Source organism: Giraffa tippelskirchi, chromosome X (assembly GCF_054371585.1).
Source record: "Giraffa tippelskirchi isolate mGirTip1 chromosome X, T2T-mGirTip1v1.2.pri, whole genome shotgun sequence".
NCBI lineage: Eukaryota > Metazoa > Chordata > Mammalia > Artiodactyla > Giraffidae > Giraffa > Giraffa tippelskirchi.
The window spans coordinates 74,353,487-74,373,430 of NC_137289.1; positions in this window are offsets into that span (position 1 = coordinate 74,353,487).

Below are 19,944 nucleotides of genomic sequence, written 5' to 3' on the forward strand. Positions count from 1 at the left end.
GTTGTTGGAAGAGGATATTTGCTATGACCAGTGCATTTTCTTGGCAAAACTCTATTAGCCTTTGCCATGCTTCATTCTGTACTACAAGACCAAATTTGCCTGTGATTCCAGGTATCTCTTGACTTCCTACTTTTGCATTCCAGTCCCATATGATGAAAAAGACATCTTTTTGGTGTTAGTTCTAGAAGATCTTGTAAGTCTTCATAGAACTGTTTAACTTCAGCTTCTTCAGCATACTGACTGGGGAATAGACTTGGATTACTGTGATACTGAATGGTTTGCCTTGAAAATGAACAGAGATCATTCTGTCATTCTGAGATTGCACCTAAGTACTGCATTTTGGACTCTTCTGTTGACAATGAAGACTACACCATTTCTTCCCAGGGATTCCTGCCCATAGAAGTTGATATAATGGTTATATAAGTTAAATTCACCCGTTCAAGTCAGTTTTAGCTACTGATTCCTAAAATGTCGATGTTCACTCTTGCCATCTCCTGTTTGACCACTTCTATTTCAAATCCTAAAAGATGATGCTATGAAATTGCTGCACTCAATATGCCAGCAAATTTGGAAAACTCAGCAGCGGCCACAGGACTGGAAAAGGTCAGTTTTCATTCCAATCCCAAAGAAAGGCAGTGCCAAAGAATGTTCAAAATACCACACAATTGCACTCATCTCACACGCTAGCAAAGTAATGCTCAAAATTCTCCAAGCAAGGCTTCAACAGTACATGAACCATGAATTTCCAGGTGTTCGAGCTGGATTTAGAAAAGGCAGAGGAACCAGAGATCAAATTACCAACATCCATTGCATCATAAAAAAAAAGCAAGAAGATTCCGGAAAAGCATCTGCTTCTTCATTATTCATTATGCCAAAGCCTATGACTGTGTAGATTACTACAAACAATGGAAAATTCTTCAAGAGGTGAGAATACCAGATCACCTTCCCTGCCTTCTGAGAAATCTGTATACAAGTCAAGAAGAAACAGTTAGAATCAGACATGGAACAAAAGACTGGTTTCAAAGTGGGAAAGAGTATGTCAAAGCTGTATATTGTCACCCTGTTTATTTAACCTATATGCAGAGTACATTATGCAAAATGTTGGGCTTGATGAAGTACCAGCTGGAATCTTAATTGTTGGGAGAAATATCAATAACCTCAGATATGCAGATGACACCACCGTTATGGTAGAAAGTAAAGAGGAACTAACAAACCTCTTGATGAAATGGAAGAGGAAAGTGAAAAAGCTGAATTAAAATTCAACATTCAAAAAACTAAGATCATGGCATCTGATCCCATCACTCCATGGCAAATAGATGGAGAAACAATGGAAACAATGACAGAATTTATTTTCTTGGCCTCCAAACCAGTCAATCCTGAAGTAAATCAGTCCTAAATATTCATTGGAAAGACTGATGCTAAAGCTGAAGCTTCAATACTTTGGCCACCTGACGTGAAGAACTGACTCATTGGTAGACACTGATGCTGGGAAAGATTGATGGCAAGAGGCAGAGGGGATAACAGAGGATGAGATGGTTGGATGGCAACATCAGCTCGATGGACTTGAGGTTGAGAAAGCTCCTGGAGTTGGTGATGGACAGGGAAGCCTCGTGTGTTGCATTCCATGGGGTTGCAAAGAGTTGGACACGGCTGAGCATCTGAACTGAACTGAACCCCAATGTTTACTGCAGCCGTATTTACAATAGCTAGAACATGGAGTCAACCAAGAAGTGCATCAACAGATGAGTGGGTCAGAAGCTGTAGTACCTATATACAATGGAATATCTGTTGTTATTTTAAAGTTCCTCGGTTATGTCTGACCTTTTTTGACCCCATGGACTGCAGCATTCCAGGATCCCTGTCTTTCACCATCTCCTGGAGCTTTCTCAAACTCATGTCCATTGAGTCGGTGATGCCATCCAACCATCTCACCCTCTGTTGTCCTCTGGCTCTTCCCATCATGTGGCCAAAGTATTGGAGTTTCAACTTCAGCATCAGTCCTTCTGATGAATATCAGGATTGATTTCCTTTAGGATTGACTGGTTTGATCTCGTTGCACTCCAAAGGACTCTCGAGAGTTTATTCCAGCACCACAGTTCAAAGCCATCAATTCTTCCATGCTCAGCCTTCTTTATGGTCCAACTCTCACATCCATACATGACTACTGGTAATACAATAACTTTGACTACATGGACCTTTGTTGGCAAAGTAATGTCTCTGCTTTTTAATGTGCTGTCTAGGTTGATCATAGGTTTTCTTCCAAGCAGCAAGAGTCTTTTAATTTCATGGCTTCAGTCACCATGTGCAGTGATGTTGTGACCTAAGAAAATAAAGTCTGCCATTGTTTCCATTATTTCCCTATTTGCCATGAAGTAATGGAACCAGATTCCATGATCTTCGTTTTTTTGAATGTTGAGTTTTAAGCCAGCTTTTTCACTCTCCTCTTTCACTTTCATCAAGAGGTTCTTTAGTTCCTCTTCACTTTCTACTATAAGGGTGGTGCCATATGCATATCTGAGGTTATTTATATTTCTCCTGGCAATCTTGATTCCAGCTTGTGATTCATCCAACCTCACATTTCACATGATGAAGTCTGCATATAAGTTAAATAATCAGGGTGACAATATACAGCTTTGATGTACTCCTTTCCCTATTTGGAATCAGTCTGTTGTTCCATGTCTGGTTCTAACCATTGTTTCTAACCTGCATACTGGTTTTTCCAGAGGCAGGTAAAGTGGCCTGGTATTTCCATCTCTTTAATAATTTTCCTCAGTTTGTTGTGATCCACACAGTACAAGCCTTTATATTACTCAGCCATTAAAAGGACACATTAGAATCAGTTCTAATGTGGTGAATGAACCTAGACCCTATTACACAAAGTGAAGTATGTCACAACGAGAAAGATAAATATATACTAACACATAGACATGGATTCTAAAAAGATGGTACCAATGAATTTATTTGCAAGGCAGTAATGGAGAAACAGACATAAAGAACAGACATATGGCATGGGGATGGGGGAGGAGAAGGTGCGAGGTATGGAGAGAGTAAGATAGAAACTTATAGTACCATATGTCAAATAGATAGCTAAGGGAAATTTGCTGTATGACTTGGAGAACTCAAGCAGGGGCTCAGTAACAACCTAGAGGGGTGGGATGGGGAGGGAGATGGGAGAGAAATTCATGAGGGAGGGCATATATGTATACCTATGGCTGATTCCTGTTGATGTTTGAGAGAAAACAACAAAATTCTGTTTTTAAACCTTCAATTAAAAAACTAAATTAAAAATGGAAATAGTAATATCTACCTCAAAGTACTTGTATACAGAGTTGGATTGGGTAGACCTGAAAAGAATTAAGAATAATCCTAGTATATAGTAAGTTTTAATGAACATTCATTACTATTGTTACTTCGGAGGTAATAATTTCTACTTTGGAGAATTATACTGATTTCATTGGTGAATGAAATACCTGAAAGCTCCTGGTATATATTAACTGTTTAATGTATGTTGATTTTCTTAAGACGATATTATTTTTTTTGGTCATTGGTAGCATAATTAATGGTCTTTTAATCTTCAGTATTTTTATTCTGAGGACACATTTCCATTTAGCTCTGAGAAACATATCCACAAATCACCTAAGACCACTTAGTCATGCCATTGCCATGCAACAACAGTATTACCAATTGCATCTTAATGATTAGTGCTATGTGCAGATCCAACCAGTCAATCCTAAAGGAAATCAGTCTTGAATATTCATTGGAAGGACTGATGCTGCTGAAGCTGAAACTCCAATACTTTTGGCCACATGATGCGAAGAACTGACTCACTGGAAGAGACCCTGACACTGGGAAAGACTGAAGTCAGGAGGAGAAGGGGACGACAGAGGATGAGATGGCTGGATGGCATCACTAACGCCATGGATGTGAGTTTGAGTAGGCTCTGGGAGCTGGTGATGGACAGGGAGGCCTGGCATGCTGCAGTCCATGGGGTCGCAAAGAGTCTGACACAACTGAGCAACTGAAATGACTGACTTCACTTCATTTTTGAATTAATGAATAACATATTTTCTAGATTAAGCACACTAATAGATCTAAAACAATGATTCTAAATGAAATGTTCATTTCCCCAGGTCACATTAAATATTTTTAAAAACTACAGAAAGATATATTTTAAAATTCAGACTACAGGGAGAAGTTTATTTTTTCCATAAGAGTGATTGTTCTTTCTATATCATCAGAAAAAAAAATTCAAAATTTGGAAAAAAAAGAGAAAATGTTGAACAACATAGGCTTTGAATATCATATAGAGGCAAAGGAATACTAAGGTTTCTTCAACTTGCTGTTTACTCTTAATAAGTTTTCATATTTAGTAAAGTTACATATTAGCATAGTTTTGTTCCATGAAGATACAAATAATTTCTAACTGGTGGAAAAGATTACATTTATGGCCTTTTGGACATTGACAAGTTTTATCTAACTCAGAAATCTTATCCTAATATTATTTGTGAGTTTCTAGCTTTTGAAATAAAGACTGAAAAGTTTTAACCTCATACTGATTCCCTAACCAATGGTTTAAGTTAAATATTTTATATATATTCATTGTGTATTTGTAGGGGAGTCATTTTTTCACCTATTTGAAATTTATCCTTTAATAATACTTAATATCTCTGTTTAGCTTTTGAAGGAATACGTGAGATACTTCCAGTTTCAACCAAAGCCATTTCTCCTTTGTCTCCCATTACTGGGGTTTGAAAACACAAAGCCACTCTCCTTTTTTGTTAAGGGCTTATGCAAAGGCTTCACAGCCATTTCTACATCCACTGAACAAATCTGGAGTCTTTCATCTTTCCCCTTTGGTTTTATTTTGGGCTTTTTATATTAATACTACTCTCTAGGGATATGGCCTAGAATTGGAAATATAGCTTTGCTAAGAAGTCAAAGTCTTAGGCATAATGGATGATTACCACACTTCTCTTACTAATTGTTTTCTTCCTTTGTTTTTAAAATCAAATAATAAGTTATTACCAATATTCTGGATAGTTTGGTCTGCTCCCAATGAATACGAGTTTGAGCAAACTCCAGGAAATAAAGGATAGGGAAGCCTGGTGTGCTGCAGTCCATGAGGTCACAAAGAGTGGGACATAACAGACGACTGAACAACAAACCATCTCCCATCAGGAATTCATATCTCCAGTAAATTGTGATTTACTGTAAAATTGATCTCCTGATTCTCACGTATTTTTCATTGTAAGCCTTGAATAACTTGATGGAACTCATATGAAGTGCCACTAATGATGCTTAAAGTGTCCCTAAGAAGAAGAGAAAAGTCATAATGTTACAAGGTAAAGTTGAATAGCTTAATATACACTGTACATTGAGGTCTACAGCTGCAATTGTCCACCATTTCAAAATAAGTGAATCCAGTGTAAGTACCACTGAAAATAAAGAAATGGAATAAAGTCATAGCTGCAGCTACACAAACAGGTGTATCTTATACTTTTTGCAAAATACTTTTTTATCTCAGATTGAAAATGTAGGTTTTATATGGGTGCAGGTTTGCTGTAGGAAAGACATACTGAGAGACTCTAATATGATTTGTGAAACAGTGAAGTCATTACATGACAATTTAAAGCAAAAGGAAGGTGAAGAATCTAAAGGTAGATAATTTAATGCCAGAAAATGATGATTTAATAATTTTAGAGAGAAAGTTGACTTATGAAATATCAAGATAACCAAAGAAGCAACTTCTACTGACCAAGAAGGAACAGATGTGCTCCGAGAAGTAATTAAGAAAATCTTTGAGGAGAAAGGATATCTACCTGAACATGATTTTAATGCAGACAAAAGTGCCTTATTCTGGAAAAAAAAATTCCACAAAGGACACTTATTAGCAAGGAATAGAAACAAGAACTGAGATATAAAGCAGGAGGAGATAGAATAAGTCTGCTCTTTTGTACAAATGAACAGGACTGCGCTTATGTATAAAGGTGCTATCTCCCAAGTCTTGAAGAGAAAAGATAAACCCTAGCTGAGAATCTTTTGGTTGTGCAAGAAGAATGCCTGGAAATGAGAACACTTTTTCTACATTGGTTCTGCTATGCTTCATCTCTCAAGGCAGGTCATATCTTGTTAGTAAGTTCTTTTGATATTGGACAATGCCACGAAGAACCCTTTGAGTTCAACACCAAAGGCACCTAAGTGGTCTATTTGCACTCCCCACCAAACACAATGTCTCTAATACAATCTTTAGATCAGGGCGTCATAAGGACCTGTAAAGCTCATTACACGTGGTATTCTAATAAAAAGATTTCCAATAATATGGAAAAGAATCGCAATAGAAAGAACATTATGAAAGTCTGGAAGGATTACATCAGCAAAGGTGCTATGAAAAAACGTGACAATTATCAAGCCCCCCAAAAAATGTTTGCTGGAGAAAAATGTGTCCAGATGTTGTGGGTGACTACACATTTGCAGCAGAGATAATCAAGAAAATCATGAAGAGACTGTGGATATGGCCAAAAGGTGGAGTGGTCAAAGGTTTCAGTATATGGATATAGGAAAAATTTAAGAACCGATTGACAGTCTTAGAAGGTCAAGAATGTCAATTCATTCGTACCATTCTTACACAGTTGGTGAGAACGTAAATTGGTACAGCCACTATGGAGAACAATATGGATGTTCTTTAAAAAACTAAAATTAGAGCTACCATATGATCCAGCAATCTCATTCCAGGGCATATATCCAGAGAAAATCATAGATCAAAAAGATACTTGTACCTAAATGTACATTGCAGCACTATTCATTAATGCAATAGCCAGGACATGGAAGAAACCTAGATGTCCGTCGACAGAGGAATGGATAAAGAAGATGTGCTACATATATACAATGCAATAGTACTCAGTCATAAAAAGAGAACAAAATAATGCCATTTTTAGTGATGTGGATGGACCTAGAGATTGTTTTACTGAATGAAGTATGTCAGGCAGAGAAAGACAAAAATCATATGATATAGCTTATGTGTGGAATCTAAAAGAAAAGGGTAAAAATGAATTTATTTACAAAACATAAGAAGGGTCACAAAACTAACTTATGGTTACCCTGGGATAAGGGGGAAGTGGTAAATTGGGAGACTGGGATTGACATATTACACACTACTACATATAAAATAAATAACTAATAAGGACCTACTGTATAGCACAGAGAACTCTACTCATATATGGGAAAAGAATCTAAAAAAGAGCAGATATATGTATGTGTATAACCGAATCACTTTGTTGTGCAGCAGAAACTGATACAATATTTTAAATCAACTACAGTGTAATAAAAATTATTTTTTTAAAAGGACCAATTGACAGCAAATCAGAGGAATTAAAAGAAGACTAATTGATTGAGATGACTGCTTCTGAACCGTTGCCAGACAATGAGGGAGATGACTTAGAAAAAGTAATCCCAGAAAGAAAATTGCTATTAGTCAACCTGGCAGAAGGGTTGAAATTATTCAAGACTGTTTCTGACTTCTTTTAGGTCATGAATCCTTCGATGATATGAACAAAAAACTGCTTTAAAAGCAAACAGTGGAAGAAGGATTGGTACAATATAGATACTATATAGATTTTAGAGAAATAAAAATGCAAACAGTCAGACAGAAATTACAGTGTTTTGCTGTAAAGTTTCACTAGTATGCCTGCCTCTTTTGCCTCCCTTCCATCTCTTCCACCTCTGTCACACCTGAAACATCAAGATGAGCCCCTCCTTTACCTCCTCCTTAGCCTACTCAATGTGAAGATGAAGAGGATAAAGACCTTTATGATGATCCACACCCACCTTTTTCTTAGTGTTGTTGTTTAGTCGCTAAGTCATGTCCAACTGTTTTGCAACTCCATGGATTGTAGTCCGTCAGTTTCCTCTGTCCGTGGGCTTTCCCAGGCAAATGTAGTGGAGTGGGTTGCCATTTCCTTCTCCAGGGGATCTTCCTGACCCAACGACTGGGCTTTCATTTCCTGCATTGGCAGGCAGGTTCTTTACCATTGAGCCACCAGGGAAGCCCAAGCATACCCACCTAATAAATAATAAATGATCAATGTACTGTATCGTTAATAACTTATCTGTTGAGTATGTGTGAGTCTTCATGTGAAAATCTAAAGATGTATGGCAAGAACTGTAGGAGACATTTTGGTGTCATCATCTTCATCATTATCACCACTTACATATTCATCATGTGAAACACCATGTAGAAGACTTGTATTGAAGTAGATAGTCTATCTTTATATATGCATAAAGTGAGTTCTATTTAATACAAAATTAATATCAAGTTTGTTTTCTTACTGCCTTATAACTCTGCTTTCAAAAATTGCATTGCTTTACAGTATGTCTTTCTCTCATAATTGGAGAAACTACATATTAATCTACCATTCCAGGTAAGTTGTTTTCTTAAGAAATGTAGCAAAGTTTTCATTATAGTATTATGAACATGACTATAATACTGTATGCCATAAAATTTTATGTTTCATTCATTAGTTTACAGCTAGGCTATTGGGAAGTAGTCATATTTGTTACCCATGGCTACCATAAAGCATTAATATTGCTGCTTCTTTGTTATCAATGCATAAATCATTATATATATAAATAAAAAATAATTTATTTCCACATTATCTTTTCAGTTTGATATTTAGTGCTAATAATACATATAATATTAGAGAATTTTATATCATATAAGATAATATTGATGTGGATATTGACAAAGACAATTCATCTTGTAAACAAATGATGTAACCTTATAGTATCAATTAATAAAGTATAATAATATAAATTTATTTCTTCTTCCTTATGATTTTATTAATAACATTTTCTTTAGCCTATTTTATTATAAAAATAAAGTATATAATACATATACAAAATATGTGTTAATTTGCTGTTTATGTTATTAGTAAAAATTCTGGCCAATGGCAGGCTACTAGTAGGTAAGTTTTGAGGAATCCAAAGTTATATTCAGAATTTTACTGTGTGGAGTGTTGATGTCTTTAACACCCACATTATTCAAAATATTAACTGTATACTACTCTGGCGTGAGATGTTGATACTGGGGAAAACTGTGCATGTGTAGGGTTAGGGGGTATATGGGAATACTCTTTATGCTCAAGTTTGTCATGAATCTAAAACTTCTCTAAAAAGTAAAGTCTATTAAAAACATTACCTATCAGTTCTAATAAATGTGCAATATTAATGCAATATATTAACAATAGGGAAGTGTCTATGAAGGGAGCAAGGGATAGTACTTTCTGTCCAAAACTTCTGTAAATCTAAAACTGCTCTACAAAATGAAGTCTACTAAATACATGTGTGTGTGCATGAATATGTATAAGCATTATGCTGTGATAGGAAATTGACCATTCACTTGGACCCTTTAAAACATAAATGTAAATCTGTAGACTAAGGACCTGTGAGTTTTTGTGACCTATATAGAAGCAGACTTTATCCTTATGGGAGCTAGAAATTAGAATAATTTCTTCATATGCATGAAATGACTCCTTCTGAAATTATTCCCTATACACATCATGATAAGCTAAACTTCTTTTTCTCAAGGTGCATTTGAACCATAGCGATATCAAATCTGAAAAGATGTGTATGTATGTGAAGTGAAAATAACTAGCAAAAAAGCCTGTTTTGCATTTCTCCAAAGTCAGTGTTAGAGCAAATAAAAGATTTCCTCTATTTTCCACTCTAGGTTCTCCATTTTGTCTTCTCTTATTGGGTGCTTGCTGTACATCAGTGCTTCTCACTTTTGTGAAGTTCTGGAAACATTCCCAACTGGGCCATAAAGAACACCATGTTTCTTTGACTCTAAGATACATGTTTCTCTTTCACATGGCAATGTTCCTGGAATAAAAATGTGTGCATATATGTATGCATTTAACATAGTGTTTTTTTCCTTCCATTAAAGTTGTTGTCAGCAACAAACCTTAAAATTGCAAGTTTATTTCTAATTAATTTTAATGGAGTATAGTTGATTTACAATGTTGTCAGTTTCTGTTATACAGCAAAGTGAATCAGTTATACATATACATGTATATGCTTGAGTCACTTCAGTTGTGTCCAACTCTTTGCAACCCTATGGACCATAGCCCTCCATTGGACTCTCTAGGCAAGAATGCTGTAGTGGGTTGCTATGCCCTCCTCCAGGGGATCTTCTTGACTCAGGGATCAAACCCAAGCTCTTATGTCTTCTGCATTGGCAGTTGGATTTTTACCACTAGCACCACCTAGGAAGCCATATACATGTGTCCTTTCATTTTTAAATTATTTCCCCATATAGGTCATTACATAGCATTGAGTAGAGTTCCCTGTTCTATACAGTAGGTTCTTATCAGTTATCTATCTTATATATGCATGCATGCATGCTAAGTTGCTTCAGTCATGTCCTATTCTGTGTGACCCTATGGACTGCAGCCTGCCAGGCTCCTCTGTCCATGGGATTTTACAGGCAAGAATACTGGAGTGGGTTGCCATGCTCTCTTCCAGGGGATCTTCTCAACCCTGGGATCAAACCCATGTCTCTTATGTCTTCTGCATTAATAGATGGGTTCTTTACCACTAGCATCACCTGTGAAGCCCCAATTTATATATAGTAGTGTGGATATGTCAGTCCCAATCTCCCAATTTATCCTTCCCTCCTCTTAGTGACCACAGGTTTGTTCTCCACATCTGTGACTCCATTTCTGTTCTGGAAGTAAATTCATTTGTATCATTTTTTCAGCTTCCACAAATAAATGATATTATATATTTATCTGAAATTTCTTAAAGTAGAGCAAGTATAGTCTTCATAAGAAAACATTCTCTGCCTTTCTAAAATACTGTTGGTATTATTTTGCTCCAGACAGTTTCTGTTTTTTACAAGATTTATCCAGTAATGTTTACTAGATGAATGCCATTTTCTTTTAGAGTCTATCATCCAACTTTAACTTTCTAGTATGAAAAATATAATGCAGCTTTCTATAACTTCAGAATACGCTTTATATTTTGGTAAAACAAATGTAAAACAAAAATGAAGCAAAAATTGAGTCTAAAAAATTGAAAACCTGTGTTGCCTTCTCATCTTTGTTAAGAACAAAATATTATTGAACATTTAATAAAAGTATAAACTTTGGCCCTTTTGAATTTTCATACTGACAAATCCTCTGGAAGTCCTATATAACAATATACTATTGAAATTATTATTATGATATCAAACTAGTCAATCCTAATGGAAATCAGCCCAAACTATTCACTGGAAGGACTGATGCTGAAGCTGAAGTTCCAATATTTTGCTACTCGAAGCAAAGAACTGACTCAATGAAAAAGACCCTGATGCTGGGAAATATTAAAGGCAGGAGAAGGGGATGACAGTGGATGAGATGGTTGCATGGCATCACTGACTCAATGAACATGAATTTGAGCAAGCTCCTGGAGTTGGTGATGGACAGGGAGGCCTGGCATGCTGCAGTCTATGGGGTCACAAAGAGTCGGACTGAGCGACTGAACTGAATTGATTGAAATTATTAGTTTTGCCACCTTCTTGGTCATTTTAGTTCTGTATATTTTGGATGATTGCTGATAGCTTGCATAATACCTTCAAAGTGAAAATAAAGTAGGCTATTGTAAAAGTCAGATAAATGTCAGAGCTTGCATTCTGATTTGCATTAGAACTGTTCTAATGTCTGTCAGTGGTTTAATCAAGATGATCCAATTTTAAAGATAAGCATCACCAAAAATCCAAGTACATGTTACATACACCAGAAGAAATTTATATAGGTCACTGACAACAGTTAGATTTAATCATGAGTGCTATTTTAATCATATGACTGCTCAAAAGCAGTCAAAAGTTGGCAAATTCATGTGGTTCAACCTAGTGTAATCTTTTTAGTTAACTAATTGTACTGTAATTGCTGTCAAAACGTTTTGTTTTGAAGCAAGAGTAAATCTCTCTCATTTCATCAACTATACACTATGTGTATAGTGTTGATAACAATGCATGATTGATCAAGAAAAGGTAATTTATTCCACTAACTAAAGTTTTCTTATCGTAGACTTTTCAATATGTGAAGTGAGGAAACAGAGTTAATGTTAATAGCAAAAATTTAATGACTTATAAAAATGGTAAATACAAAGTTTGAGTTTTGCTTTTTTAGTTTTTCTATTGTACGACCTTGTGCCTTATTTCAAATAGTAAAATTAATAATTTCAATTATTGGTTAAATAATTGGTTATTCAAATATTCTTAATTGGTTAAGATAAGGATGCATAATTAAACCTTCCATCATGTTACAAAAATGGTAATGTTAGTCAGTACTAGCATAAGTAACCTTCTATTTGAATGTTATGGGAATCTATTGCAGCCTTACATGATGTTTTGAACCTTTTTTGTATATATCTATTAAAATGTTCTCTTTTTCTGCTAGTGACCCAAGCTATGAACTTTATTCATCCTCAAATCCTCTCTCTTTTCACACCTCTCTACAAGTTATTCAACAAGTTCCATCAATTCTACTTTAAAAGTAGCCCTCAAATCAATGTTTATCCCTTCACTAAAACTTTCATTTTTGTTGTGCAATCCCATCAGATTTAGATTTCTAGAATCTGAAAGACAGCACTCTCTTACTTGAAAACTTATATGAGTCCTCTTCTTTATAGAATCAAATCTAAGTCACTTAGCATATTGTAGAATAATATTAAATATGCCTTTAACATTCCTTTTCAGCCTGATTTCCTAACATTTGAAAGCCCATCATGGCCACAAATAGTACTTAGGACTTCAGTCACATCAAACTGTTTGCTATTACCTGAACGCACACATACTTTCATAGTTATGCACTTGTATATTCTATTCTTGTTTAATGAATAAAATATATCAAGTGACAAAAAACAGGAATGTTAATTGGCACTCTAACAATTATATCCCTTATGCCAAAACAAACTCTGAAATTCTTCATAGAGTCTTTGAGGTATATTAAAATGTTCAGTGGGCTTAAGATCTTCATCGTCTTGATTCATAGTATTATATGTGTCTTGCAGTGGCCAGCAGACTTATCACTGGGCATAGCCTTGGCCTGTAATTGTACTAAAAAATACTAAATTTGGCTTTTATCTACCAAGATGGCTGTCCAAACTCCGTAGCAAAATGTGGGATAGTATGTTTTTCCTTTTAATTTTTAAACTTATTGGAAGAACCAATTGAGAATGTAGGTGAACAAATAGTACTATCTATATTTTACTATATAAATGTAAGGTGCAATTATAATAAATCCTTGGCAACTGATGCTATCATTTTCTCAGAGGAAAGTATGCTAAAAATATATTACAATTCAACAAATAAATTACTGTATCTAATTTAGTGCATATTATCAGTCAAATACTACTGAGAGATGATAGGAGCTAAAATGCATTTTAAAACCAAACAAAAAAAGATCTCAACAATCCACAATATATTCAGGGAAAGCAAAACAATTTTGATTAAGCCTGATAAATGTCTATACAATTATAAATATTAAAAAAATATCACATGAGCAGAAGTCAATCACTCTGCTGGGAAGAAAAAATAAGGAAATTGCATTCAAGGAGTCCATATCATCACTTCATATCACATAAGCTGCAAAATAACTTGTAAGATGGGAAGTTTGACACACTGGCTTCCGTAGTCTCTTTCAGATATTATATATTGTGATGCTTTTGAAGTGAAGCAATCTTTTCTATGACTAAGCCAACAACACTTGGGGGTGTCAATATCTTAGTCCAGGCAAGGTGATTAAAAAGTTAAGGAGGCAAGAATATACAATGGAGAAAAGACAATCTCTTTAACAAGTGGTGCTGAGAAAACTGGTCAACCACTTGTAAAAGAATGAAACTAGAACACTTTCTAACACCATACACAAAAATAAACTCAAAATGGATTAAAGATCTAAACGTGAGACCAGAAACTATCAAACTCCTAGAGGAAAACATAGGCAAAACACTCTCCGACATAAATCACAGCAGGATCCTCTATGACCCACCTCCCAGAATATTGGAAATAAAAGCAAAAATAAACAAATGGGACCTAATTAAAATTAAAAGCTTTTGCACAACAAAGGAAACTATAAGCAAGGTGAAAAGACAGCCTTCGGAATGGGAGAAAATAATAGCAAATGAAGCAACGGACAAACAATTAATCTCAAAAATATACAAGCAACTCCTGCAGCTAAATTCCAGAAAAATAAACGACCCAATCAAAAAGTGGGCCAAAGAACTAAACTGGCACTTCTCCAAATAAGACATACAGATGGCTAACAAACACATGAAAAGATGCTCAACATCACTCATTATCAGAGAAATGCAAATCAAAACCACAATGAGTTACCATTTCACGCCCGTCAGAATGGCTGCTATCCAAAAGACTACAAGTAAGAAATGCTCGAGAGGGTGTGGAGAAAAGGGAACCCTCTTACACTGTTGGTGGGAATGCAAACTAGTACAGCCACTATGGAGAACAGTGTGGAGATTCCTCAAAAAACTGGAAATAGAAATGCCATTCAGTTCAGTTCAGTCGCTCAGTCGTGTCTGACTCTTTGTGATCCCATGAATTGCAGCACAACAGGCCTCTCTGTCCATCACCAACTCCCGGAGTCTACCCAAACTCATGTCCATCGAGTCAGTGATGCCATCCAACCATCTCATCCTCTGTCGTCTCCTTCTCCTCCTGCCCCCAATCCTATCCAGCATTAGGGTCTTTTCCAGTGAGTCAACCCTTCACATGAGGTGGCCAAAGTATTGGAGTTTCAGCTTCAACATCAGTCCTTCCAATGAACACCCAGGACTGATCTCCTTTAGGATGGATTGATTGGATCTCCTTGCAGTCCAAGGGACTCTCAAGAGTCTTCTCCAACACCACAGTTCAAAAGCATTAATTCTGTGGTGCTCAGCTTTCTTCACCATCCGAAACTCACATCCATACATGACCACTGGGAAAACCATAGCCTTGACTAGACTGACTTTTGTTGGCAAAGTAATGTCTCTGCTTTTAAATATGCTATCTATGTTGGCCATAACCTTCCTTCCAAGGAGTAAGTGTCTTTTAATTTCATGGCTGCAATCACCATCAGCAGTGATTTTGGAGCCCAAAAAAATAAACTCTGACACTGTTTCCACATCTATTTCCCATGAAGTGATGGGACCAGATGCCATGATCTTAGTTTTCTGAATGTTGAGCTTTAAGCCAACTTTTTCACTCTCCTCTTTCACTTTTATCAAGAGGCTCTTGAGTTCTTTTTCACTTTCTGCCATAAGGGTGGTGTCATCCGCATATCTGAGGTTATTGATATTTCTCCCAGCAATCTTGATTCCAGCGTGTGTTTCTTCCAGCCCAGCGTTTCTCATTATGTACTCTGCATAGAAGTTAAATAAGCAGGGTGACAATATACAGCCTTGACATACTCCTTTTCGTATTTGGAACCAGTCTGTTGTTCCATGTCCAGTTCTAACTGTTGCTTCCAGACCTGCAGACAGGTTTCTCAAGAGACAGGTCAGATGGTCTGATATTCTCATCTCTTTCAGAATTTTCCACACTTTATTGGGGTCCACACAGTCAAAGGCTTTGGCATAGTCAATAAAGCAGAAATAGATGTTTTTCTGGAACTCTCTTGCTTTTTCGATGATCCAGCCATGTGACCCAGCAATCCCACTGCTTGGCATACACATTGAGGAAACCAGACTTGAAAGAGACACGTGTACCCCAATGTTCATTGCAGCACTGTTTATAATAGCCAGGACATGGAAGCAGCCTAGATGCCCATCAGCAGATGAATGAATAAGGAAGCTGTGGTACATATACACAATGCAATACTACTCAGCTATTAAAAGAATACATTTGAATCAGTTCTAATGAGGTGGATGAAACTGGAGCCTATTATACAGAGTGAAGTAAGCCAGAAAGAAAAACACCAATACAGTATACTAACACATATCTATGATATTTAGTCAATCGGTAGAGATAATCTTGTATGCGAGACATCAAAAGAGACACAGGTAAATAGAACAGTTTTATGGACTCTATGGGAGAGGGCAAGGGCGGGATGATATGAGAGAATGGCATGGAAGCATGTAAATTATCATATGTGAAACGAATCGCCAGTCCAGGTTCAATGCATGATACAGGGTGCTCGGGGCTGGTGCACCGGGATGACCCGGAGTGATGGGTAGGGAAGGGAGGTGGGAGGGGGTTATGGAAGGGGAACACATGTACATCCATGGTGGATTCATGTCAATGTATGGCAAAACAAATACAATATTGTAAAGTTAAAAAATAGAAAAAAATATTCTAAAAAAAAAAAAAGAAAAAAAAAGTTAAGAATGTTCAGATGCCACTACAACCTGAGAGTATATTTGGTGAGCAATCCTAAACTAGCTCCTGCAAAATGTTATTTTTTTTTCAGCTATATGTAAATACATGTTTGTTTATAAATGTTTATGTGTGAGTGGTATATACAAAAAGTTACTTTGTTGAAAAAAAAATGAAACTTTTTACGTGGATACAGAGTTACTACCAAACCTATGCTTACATTGCCAAACGCTCAAGTGTGAGGTGCTCCGCAAAAGATCCTGTTATGATCAGGAACCAGAGCCAGAGCACTTAAAGAATCACAGAGAAAGGAAAAACAGCATGATTTAAAAAAAAAATCTAAACTGTCTTGATCTGATGCACCACCTTTCCATTTAGTAGTTGTATAATCTTGGGTGTATTACTTATACCTCAATTTTCTCATTGGTAAAAAAGAAAGTATTAATAGTACCTACCTCATTAAGTTGTGAAGGTTAAGTAAATTAATACATGTACAATCTAAAAGCAGGAGCTGGAAATACTAACAAATAAGTGTTTGCTCATATAGTTTTTATTCTTCAATTTGTTAATGCGATGTGTCACATTGATTGATCTGCCTATATTAAAAAAATCCTTACATCTCTGGGATAAATCCCACTTGATCATGATTAAGGATACTTTTGCTGCGTGGTTGGATTCATTTTGCTAGTATTTTGTTAAGGATTTTTGCATCCATGTGCATCAGTAATATGTTCATCAACCTCTATTTGTGTGTGTGTGTGTGTGTGAGCTTTGTTGATTTGGTATCAGGGTGATTGTGGCCTCCTAGAATAAGCTTGAGAGTGTTCTTCCTCTGCAATTTTTGGGAAGAGTTTCAGAAGAGTAAGGGTTAACTCTTCTCTAAATATTTGATAAAATTTTTCTGTGAAGCTTTCTGGTCCTGGGCCTTTGTTTGCTGAGAGTTTTTGAATCACAGTTTCAATTTCAGTACTTGTGATTGATCTATACAAATTTACAATTTCTTCCTTGTTCAGTCTTGAAAGGTTGTACCTTTCTAGAAATTTGTCCATTTCTGCTAGGTTGTCCATTTTATTTGCATATAATTGTCTCTTATGATCTATTGTATTTCTGTGGTGTCAGTTGTAATTTTCTTTTTATTTATGATTTTACTGATTTGAGTCTCTCCCTTTTTTTTTTTTTTTTGATGAGAATGGCTAAAGCTTTACCAGTTTTGTCTTCTCAAAGAAACAGCTTTCAGTTTCATTGATGTTTGTTATTGTTTCTTGGTATCCATTCCATTTATTTCTGCTCTATCTTTATGATATCTTTCCTTCTACTAGCATTAGGTTTTTTTGTTCTTATTTCTCTAGTTGCTTTACATGCAAGGTTGGGTTGTTTATTTGAGATTTTTCATTTTTCTTGAGGTAGGATTGTTTTGCTGTAAACTTGCATCTTAGAACTACTTTTGCTATATCCCATAGGTTTTGATTCAAAATGTTTTCATTGTCATTTTCTATAGGTATTTTCTACATCCTCTTTCATTTCTTCAGTGACCCATTGTTTATTTAATAACATATTTTAGCCCCCCATATCTTTGTGTATTTTTACAGTTCTTTTTCCTGTAATTGATTTCTAATCTCATGACATTTTCATCAGTAAAGATGCTTGATATTATTTCAATTTTCTTAAATTTTTTGAGGCTTGGTTTGTGACTCAAGATGCAATCAATCCTGGAGAATGTTCCATGTGCACTTGAGAAGAAAGTATTGTTTCTTTCAGATGGAATATCATATATATATATACAGCTAAGTCACTTCAGTTGTGTCTGACTCTTTGTGACCCTATGGAGCCTGCCATGTTCCTCTGTCCAAGGGTTTCTCCAGTTGAGAAAACTGGAGTGTGTTGTCATGCCCTCCTCCAGGGAATCTTTATACATATATATATATATATATATATATATATATATATACATATATATAATTATTTATTTATTTATTTATTTATAAATTAAGTCCATAAGAGTCCATAAAATTGTTCCATGCATCTGTGTCTCTTATTCTGTCTCGCATATAGGGTTATCGTTACTATCTTTCAAATTCCATATGTATGCATTATATACTGTATTGGTGTTTTTCTTTCTGGCTTACTTCACTCTGTATAATGGGCTCCAGTTTCATCCATCTCAGTAGAACCGATTCAAATGTATTTTTTTTAATGGCTGAGTAATATTCCATTGTGTATATGTACCACAGCTTCCTTATCCATTCGTCTGCTGATGGACATCTAGGTTGCTTCCACGTCCTGGCTATTATGGACTCTGAGGGAGAAGGTGAGGGTGGGACGTTCTGGGAGAATAGCATTGAAACATGTATATTATCATATGTGAAACAGAACACCATTCCATGTTCGATGCATGAGACAAGGGCTCAGGGCCAGGGCAATGGGATGGCCCAGAGGGATGGGATGGGGAGGGAGGTGGGTGGGGGGTCCAGGAAGGGGAACACATGTAGACCCATGGCTGATTCATGTCAATGTATGGTAAAAACTGTTACAATATTGTAAAGTAATTAGCCCCCAAGTAAAATAAATAAATTTATTAAAAAAAATTCCAAAATAAAAAATAAAATAAAAATAAAAAGCCAAAATAAATAAACAAATTAATTTAAAAAAAAAAAGGATCATTTTAATGCTGATCAACTTCCACAAAACAACTTCTGAACACTGGTAGTGAACACCAGGTACCCAGAAAGGCAGACCAAGCTCTTCAAAAGGAGGAAGGACAAAATATAAAAGTCAAAAACAGAGACAAAAGATTTAGGGACAGAAACATATTCTGGGGAAGGAAAGGTGAAGGAGGAGAAGTTTCCACACAGTAGGAAACACTCTCACAGATGTGTCTGTGGGGAGTTTTGGAATCTCAGAGGGCAACATAATTGGGAGAAAAAAAAAGAAAAACACAGAATACGTGCCTAACCACAACTACAAGGGGAGATGGAGAAGAGGCACAGATGCTCGCATCAACTACCAGTGAGTGGAACTGGGCAGCGAGACGTGGGCTGCATCATCAGTCCTTACGGTTAAGACCGGGCCTGAATGCCCTGAGGACAATCTGAGAGAGCTAGTGTGAGATAGCAACCCAAACGGTGGGATCACCGGACAGGCAAAAAAAGAAAAAAGAATACTCCCACAAAAGGCTCTAATGCCACATGGTGACCTTTGGCATGCTCACAAAACAAAGGATTGAGCAAATACCAAAGGAAACAAAGCCAGCTGCCCTATAGGGCCCTCCCTCCCTGGTGCAGAGAGGCAGGTATTTGACAGCCAGAGCCAGAAGGCAAGGGGCTACTGCAAGCTGGACCCCAGAGACTGCACCTTCCACCAAACTATGAACAGGCTGCCAGTTGCTAACCACATCTTCTTGAGATCCTAGACAGTTGCCATCTGCCAGGAATGTCACAGGCTGAGACAAGCTCCCCTGAGGACACACAGGCACACCTGGGACTGTGCTCTCATGGCACACCCAGGAGACTGAGTGACTGAGACCGGGGAGGAGGTGAATAAGACACATGGCCCACCTGGGACAGTGCACTTGCTGAGCACCCAGTCACCTGAGTTGCTTA